Raw genomic sequence first — 8,038 nt, 5'->3', positions numbered from 1 at the left:
ATTCATATGGCTATTTCCCTCCTAGTCACTCAATGGGAGTCCTGTGTTCAAAATGTGTAAGTGTCTGTGCACTTCCGCATATAGTGATGGGAGATAGCTAGTTGACTGTAGTGTCAACTATAGGTGTTCAGGTTGAGATCAGATCTTCCTTAACACCAATACATCAATAGTAAATTTGATCTTATAACTATACTAGGTCTACAACGGAATAATAAAAGAGTAAAACTTAAATGAAACAAAAAACAAATGAAAAGATCAAAAGATTATGAAAACGAAATAAGACAATATTCCCTGTCCTTCTCCCCAGCGTGAGGAAACCACTTTAATCACTGTGAGACACATACAAAAATGTCTAAATGTCACACAGAATGAACGGCACCCCATAATTTAGGAAATTATACCAGAATTCAATTATACTACACCTATGTGGTATAATGAGACACAAGCTGGGAAAGGACTATCTCTGGATTCTGATTTTACTAAGTGACCAACCATCCAAGATGGACCCCTAATGAAGTACTAGGAAATGGAGACCCTGCATACCTCGATGTGTGTAGGATAACACCCTCAGACAGTCAGTGTAAATAATCAAAACCTATTATCAATTTGAGTCCAGATACAGATCATTAAATGTCAGTAAGGATCTCTCTCTATTACAGTGGCAGAGGTCAACAAAGCTCACAGCTGGTGTTTCTGTAGTGTAGTGGTTATCACATTCGCCTAACACGTGAAAGGTCCCCGGTTCGAAACCGGGCGGAAACAAGCGTTAGATTTCCTTTTATATAGGACATGTGAGATGTAAAATTGATATAACATCTTGTAAATAGTTGTATCAACAGGAACTTTTAATGTCATTGCAACATCATCTACCTATCCACCTTCATATATGATTTAACAATCATTTCCATACGCCTCCTGTAAATCTTAGCAATAGCTCCTGTAGGGCACCTAACCTCTCTATGTCTTTCAGGAACAAGTCACAGGGATGATGTCAATGATGTTTCAGGGAGACATAGAAAGGGGATGCGACCATTGCATCCCAGCTTCTTTATTGAATGGTGTGCGGAAGCCATTTATCTGCCAGGAACCACTCATCATTGTTCTTGGTCATGACACAGGAATCTGTGACTTGCTGTAACTCCCTGCCTAAAATTGAACAAGACATTACCGTTACATCCTGTATCGGGAAGGGGTTAATTTTATTAGTTAACCATAGAGCAGCAGCAAAACATAACTATGAATTAGAAAACATCTTCTTATAAATAAGTTAATAGTGAAGATAGAATTGAAGAACATTGTTCAACGTTATGTGCTTACAGTGAAGCGGCCTCGTTAGCACAGTAGGTAGCGCGTCAGTCTCATAATCAACACTTCCTCACCACTGTCTTTCTATGTTGTCAAACCAGCCATATTGCTATGAGACGACGTAGAGGTTGCACTGACAGCCAAAGGCTCCAATGAGTGGGCAAGAACTGATTCATATGGCTATTTCCCTCCTAGTCACTCAATGGGAGTGCTGTGTTCAAAATGTGTAAGTGTCTGTGCACTTCCGCATATAGTGATGGGAGATAGCTAGTTGACTGTAGTGTCAACTATGGGTGTTCAGGTTGAGATCAGATCTTCCTTAACACCAATACATTAATAGTAAATTTGATCTTATAACTATACTAGGTCTACAACGGAATAATGAAAGAGTAAAACTTAAATGAAACAAAAAACAAATGAAAAGATCAAAAGATTATGAAAACGAAATACGACAATATTCCCTGTCCTTCTCCCCAGCGTGAGGAAACCACTTTAATCACTGTGAGACACATACAAAAATATCTAAATGTCACACAGAATGAACTTCACCCCATAATTTAGGAAATTATACCAGAATTCAATTATACTACACCTATGTGGTATAATGAGACACAAGGTGGGAAAGGATTATCTCTGCATTCTGATTTTACTAAGTGACCAACCATCCAAGATGGACCCCTAATGAAGTACTAGGAAATGGGGACCCTGCATACCTCGATGTGTGTAGGATAACACCCTCAGACAGTCAGTGTAAATAATCAAATCCTTTTATCAATTTGAGTCCAGATACAGATTATTAAATGTCAGTAAGGATCCCTCTCTATTACAGTGGCAGAGGTCAACAAAACTCACAGCTGGTGTTTCTGTAGTGTAGTGGTTATCACATTCACCTAACACGCGAATGGTCCCCGGTTCGAAACCGGGCAGAAACAAGCATTAGATCTGCTTTTATATAGGACATGTGAGATGTAAAATTGATATAACATCTTGTAAATAGTTGTATCAACAGGAACTTTTAATGTCATTGCAACATCATCTACCTATCCACCTTCATATATGATTTAACAATCATTTCCATACGCCTCCTGTATATCTTAGCAATAGCTCCTGTAGGGCACCTAACCTCTCTATGTCTTTCAGGAACAAGTCACAGGGATGATGTCAATGATGTTTCAGGGAGACATAGAAAGGGGATGCGACCATTGCATCCCAGCTTCTTTATTGAATGGTGTGCGGAAGCCATTTATCTGCCAGGAACCACTCATCATTGTTCTTGGTCATGACACAGGGATCTGTGACTTGCCGTAACTCCCTGCCTAAAATTGAACAAGACATTACCGTTACATCCTGTAGCGGGAAGGGGTTAATTTTATTAGTTAACCATAGAGCAGCAGCAAAACATAACTATGAATTAGAAAACATCTTCTTATAAATTAGTTAATAGTGAAGATAGAATTGAAGAACATTGTTCAACGTTATGTGCATACAGTGAAGCGGCCTCGTTAGCACAGTAGGTAGTGCGTCTGTCTCATAATCAACACTTCCTCACCACTGTCTTTCTATGTTGTCAAACCAGCCATATTGCTATGAGACGACGTAGAGGTTGCACTGACAGCCAAAGGCTCCAATGAGTGGGCAAGAACTGATTCATATGGCTATTTCCCTCCTAGTCACTCAATGGGAGTGCTGTGTTCAAAATGTGTAAGTGTCTGTGCACTTCCGCATATAGTGATGGGAGATAGCTAGTTGACTGTAGTGTCAACTATGGGTGTTCAGGTTGAGATCAGATCTTCCTTAACACCAATACATCAATAGTAAATTTGATCTTGTAACTATACTAGGTCTACAACGGAATAATAAAAGAGTAAAACTTAAATGAAACAAAAAACAAATGAAAAGATCAAAAAATTATGAAAACGAAATACGACAATATTCCCTGTCCTTCTCCCCAGCGTGAGGAAACCACTTTAATCACTGTGAGACACATACAAAAATGTCTGAATGTCACACAGAATGAACGGCACCCCATAATTTAGTAAATTTTACCAGAATTCAATCATACTACACCTATGTGGTATAATGAGACACAAGGTGGGAAAGGACTATCTCTGGATTCTGATTTCACTAAGTGACCATCCATCCAAGATGGACCCCTAATGAAGTACTAGGGAATGGGGACCCTGGATACCTCGATGTGTGTAGGATAACACCCTCAGACAGTTAGTGTAAATAATCAAATCCTTTTATCAATTTGAGTCCAGATACAGATCATTAAATGTCAGGAAGGATCCCTCTCTATTACAGTGGCAGAGGTCAACAAAGCACACAGCTGGTGTTTCTGTAGTGTAGTGGTTATCACATTCGATTAACACGCGAAAGATCCCCAGTTTGAAACCGGGCAGAAACAAGCGTTAGATCTCCTTTTATATAGGACATGTGAGATGTAAAATTGATATAACATCTTGTAAATAGTTGTATCAACAGGAACTTTTAATGTCATTGCAACACCATCTACCTATCCACCTTCATATATGATTTAACAATCATTTCCATAGGCCTCCTGTATATCTTGGCAATAGTTCCTGTCAGGCACCTAACCTCTCTATGTCTTTCAGGAACAAGTCACAGGGATGATGTCAATGAGGATTCAGGGAGACATAGAAAGGGGATGTGACCATTGCATCCCAGCTTCTTTATTGAATGGTGTGCGGAAGCCATTTATCTGCCAGGAACCACTCATCATTGTTCTTGGTCATGACACAGGGATCTGTGACTTGCCGTAACTCCCTGCCTAAAATTGAACAAGACATTACCGTTACATCCTGTAGCGGGAAGGGGTTAATTTTATTAGTTAACCATAGAGCAGCAGCAAAACATAACTATGAATTACAAAACATCTTCTTATAAATTAGTTAATAGTGAAGATAGAATTGAAGAACATTGTTCAACGTTATGTGCATACAGTGAAGCGGCCTCGTTAGCACAGTAGGTAGCGCGTCAGTCTCATAATCAACACTTCCTCACCACTGTCTTTCTATTTTGTCAAACCAGCCATATTGCTATGAGACGACGTAGAGGTTGCACTGACAACCAAAGGCTCCAATGAGTGGGCAAGAACTGATTTATATGGCTATTTCCCTCCTAGTCACTCAATGGGAGTGCTGTGTTCAAAATGTGTAAGTGTCTGTGCACTTCCGCATATAGTGATGGGAGATAGCTAGTTGACTGTAGTGTCAACTATGGGTGTTCAGGTTGAGATCAGATCTTCCTTAACACCAATACACCAATACATCAATAGTAAATTTGATCTTGTAACTATACTAGGTGTACAACAGAATTATAAAAGAGTAAAACTTAAATGAAACAAAAAACAAATGAAAAGATCAAAAAATTATGAAAACAAAATACGACAATATTCCCTGTCCTTCTCCCCAGCGTGAGGAAACCACTTTAATCACTGTGAGACACATACAAAAATGTCTGAATGTCACACAGAATGAACGGCACCCCATAATTTAGGAAATTATACCAGAATTCAATCATACTACACCTATGTGGTATAATGAGACATAAGGTGGGAAAGGACTATCTCTGGATTCTGATTTTACTAAGTGACCAACCATCCAAGATGGACCCCTAATGAAGTACTAGGGAATGGGGACCCTGGATACCTCAATGTGTGTAGGATAACACCCTCAGACAGTCAGTGTAAATAATCAAATCCTTTTATCAATTTGAGTCCAGATACAGATCATTAAATGTCAGTAAGGATCCCTCTCTATTACAATGGCAGAGGTCAACAATGCTCACAGCTGGTGTTTCTGTAGTGTAGTGGTTATCACATTCGCCTAACACGCGAAAGGTCCCCGGTTCAAAACCGGACAGAAACAAGAAGTAGATCTCCTTTTATATAGGACATGTGAGATGTAGAATTGATATAACATCTTGTAAATAGTTGTATCAACGGGAACTTTTAATGTCATTGCAACACCATCTACCTATCCACCTTCATATATGATTTAACAATCATTTCCATACGCCTCCTGTATATCTTAGCAATAGCTCCTGTAGGGCACCTAACCTCTCTATGTCTTTCAGAAATAAGTCACAGGGATGATGTCAATGAGGTTTCAGGGAGACATAGAAAGGGGATGCGACCATTGCATCCCAGCTTCTTTATTGAATGGTGTGCGGAAGCCATTTATCTGCTAGGAACCACTCATCATTGTTCTTGGTCATGACACAGGCATCTGTGACTTGCCGTAACTCCCTGCCTAAAATTGAACAAGACATTACCGTTACATCCTGTAGCGGGAAGGGGTTAATTTTATTAGTTAACCATAGAGCAGCAGCAAAACATAACTATGAATTACAAAACATCTTCTTATAAATTAGTTAATAGTGAAGATAGAATTGAAGAACATTGTTCAACGTTATGTGCATACAGTGAAGTGGCCTCGTTAGCACAGTAGGTAGCACGTCAGTCTCATAATCAACACTTCCTCACCACTGTCTTTCTATGTTGTCAAACCAGCCATATTGCTATGAGACGACGTAGAGGTTGCACTGACAGCCAAAGGCTCCAATGAGTGGGCAAGAACTGATTCATATGGCTATTTCCCTCCTAGTCACTCAATGGGAGTGCTGTGTTCAAAATGTGTAAGTGTCTGTGCACTTCCACGTATAGTGATGGGAGATAGCTAGTTGACTGTAGTTTCAACTATGGGTGATCAGGTTGAGATCAGATCTTCCTTAACACAAATACATCAATAGTAAATTTGATCTTGTAACTATACTAGGTCTACAACAGAATAATAAAAGAGTAAAACTTAAATGAAATAAAAAACAAATGAAAAGATCAAAAAATTATGAAAACGAAATACGACAATATTCCCTGTCCTTCTCCCCAGCATGAGGAAACCACTTTAATCACTGTGAGACACATACAAAAATGTCTGAATGTCACACAGAATGAACGGCACCCCATAATTTAGGAAATTATACCAGAATTCAATCATACTCCACCTATGTGGTATAATGAGACACAAGGTGGGAAAGGACTATCTCTGGATTCTGATTTTACTAAGTGACCAACCATCCAAGATGGACCCCTAATGAAGTACTAGGAAATGGGGACCCTGGATACCTCGATGTGTGTAGGATAACACCCTCAGACAGTCAGTGTAAATAATCAAATCCTTTTATCAATTTGAGTCCAGATACAGATCATTAAATGTCAGTAAGGATCCCTCTCTATTACAGTGGCAAAGGTCAACAAAGCTCACAGCTGGTGTTTATGTAGTGTAGTGGTTATCACATTCGCCTAACACGCGAAAGGTCCCCAGTTTGAAACCGGGCAGAAACAAGCATTAGATCTCCTTTTATATAGGACATGTGAGATGTAAAATTGATAAAACATCTTGTAAATAGTTGTATCAACAGGAACTTTTAATGTCATTGCAACACCATCTACCTATCCACCTTCATATATGATTTAACAATCATTTCCATACGCCTCCTGTATATCTTAGCAATAGCTCCTGTCGGGCACCTAACCTCTCTATGTCTTTCAGGAACAAGTCACAGGGATGATGTCAATGAGGTTTCAGGGAGACATAGAAAGGGGATGCGACCATTGCATCCCAGCTTCTTTATTGAATGGTGTGCGGAAGCCATTTATCTGCCAGGAACCACTCATCATTGTTCTTGGTCATGACACAGGCATCTGTGACTTGCCGTAACTCCCTGCCTAAAATTGAACAAGACATTACCGTTATATCCTGTAGCGGGAAGGGGTTAATTTTATTAGTTAACCATAGAGCAGCAGCAAAACATAACTATGAATTAAAAAAACATCTTCTTATAAATAAGTTAATAGTGAAGATAGAATTGAAGAACATTGTTCAATGTTATGTGCTTACAGTGAAGCGGCCTCGTTAGCACAGTAGGTAGCGCGTCAGTCTCATAATCAACACTTCCTCACCACTGTCTTTCTATGTTGTCAAACCAGCCATATTGCTATGAGACGACGTAGAGGTTGCACTGACAGCCAAAGGCTCCAATGAGTGGGCAAGAACTGATTCATATGGCTATTTCCCTCCTAGTCACTCAATGGGAGTGCTGTGTTCAAAATGTGTAAGTGTCTGTGCACTTCCGCATATAGTGATGGGAGATAGCTAGTTGACTGTAGTGTCAACTATGGGTGTTCAGGTTGAGATCAGATCTTCCTTAACACCAATACATCAATAGTAAATTTGATCTTGTAACTATACTAGGTCTACAACAGAATAATAGAAGAGTAAAATTTAAATGAAACAAAAAACAAATGAAAAGATCAAAAAATTATGAAAACGAAATACTACAATATTCCCTGTCCTTCTCCCCAGCGTGAGGAAACCACTTTAATCACTGTGAGACACATACAAAAATGTCTGAATGTCACACAGAATGAACGGCACCCCATAATTTAGGAAATTATACCAGAATTCAATCATACTACACCTATGTGGTATAATGAGACATAAGGTGGGAAAGGACTATCTCTGGATTCTGATTTTACTAAGTGACCAACCATCCAAGATGGACCCCTAATGGAGTACTAGGAAATGGGGACCCTGTATACCTCGATGTGTGTAGGATAACACCCTCAGACAGTCAGTGTAAATAATCAAATCCTTTTATCAATTTGAGTCCAGATACAGATCATTAAATGTCAGTAAGGATCCCTCTCTAT

General features: G+C 39.3%; 3 non-coding genes across 3 annotated transcripts; all 3 read left to right on the top strand.

The window, feature by feature from the left end:
* The first annotated feature begins 689 nt into the window (after positions 1 to 689).
* TRNAV-AAC (transfer RNA valine (anticodon AAC)) lies at positions 690 to 762 on the top strand. Its single transcript has one exon. It is a non-coding gene; the product is annotated as a tRNA-Val (tRNA).
* A 1,402-nt stretch (positions 763 to 2,164) lies between these two features.
* TRNAV-AAC (transfer RNA valine (anticodon AAC)) lies at positions 2,165 to 2,237 on the top strand. The gene has a single exon. It is a non-coding gene; the product is annotated as a tRNA-Val (tRNA).
* A 2,885-nt stretch (positions 2,238 to 5,122) lies between these two features.
* Positions 5,123 to 5,195, top strand: TRNAV-AAC (transfer RNA valine (anticodon AAC)). Its single transcript has one exon. It is a non-coding gene; the product is annotated as a tRNA-Val (tRNA).
* Positions 5,196 to 8,038: the final 2,843 nt, after the last annotated feature.

Source organism: Mixophyes fleayi (assembly GCF_038048845.1).
Source record: "Mixophyes fleayi isolate aMixFle1 chromosome 4 unlocalized genomic scaffold, aMixFle1.hap1 SUPER_4_unloc_3, whole genome shotgun sequence".
Classification (NCBI taxonomy): domain Eukaryota; kingdom Metazoa; phylum Chordata; class Amphibia; order Anura; family Limnodynastidae; genus Mixophyes; species Mixophyes fleayi.
The sequence above is the reverse complement of the archived record's forward strand: the minus strand, read 5'-3'. Positions and strand labels throughout refer to the sequence as shown.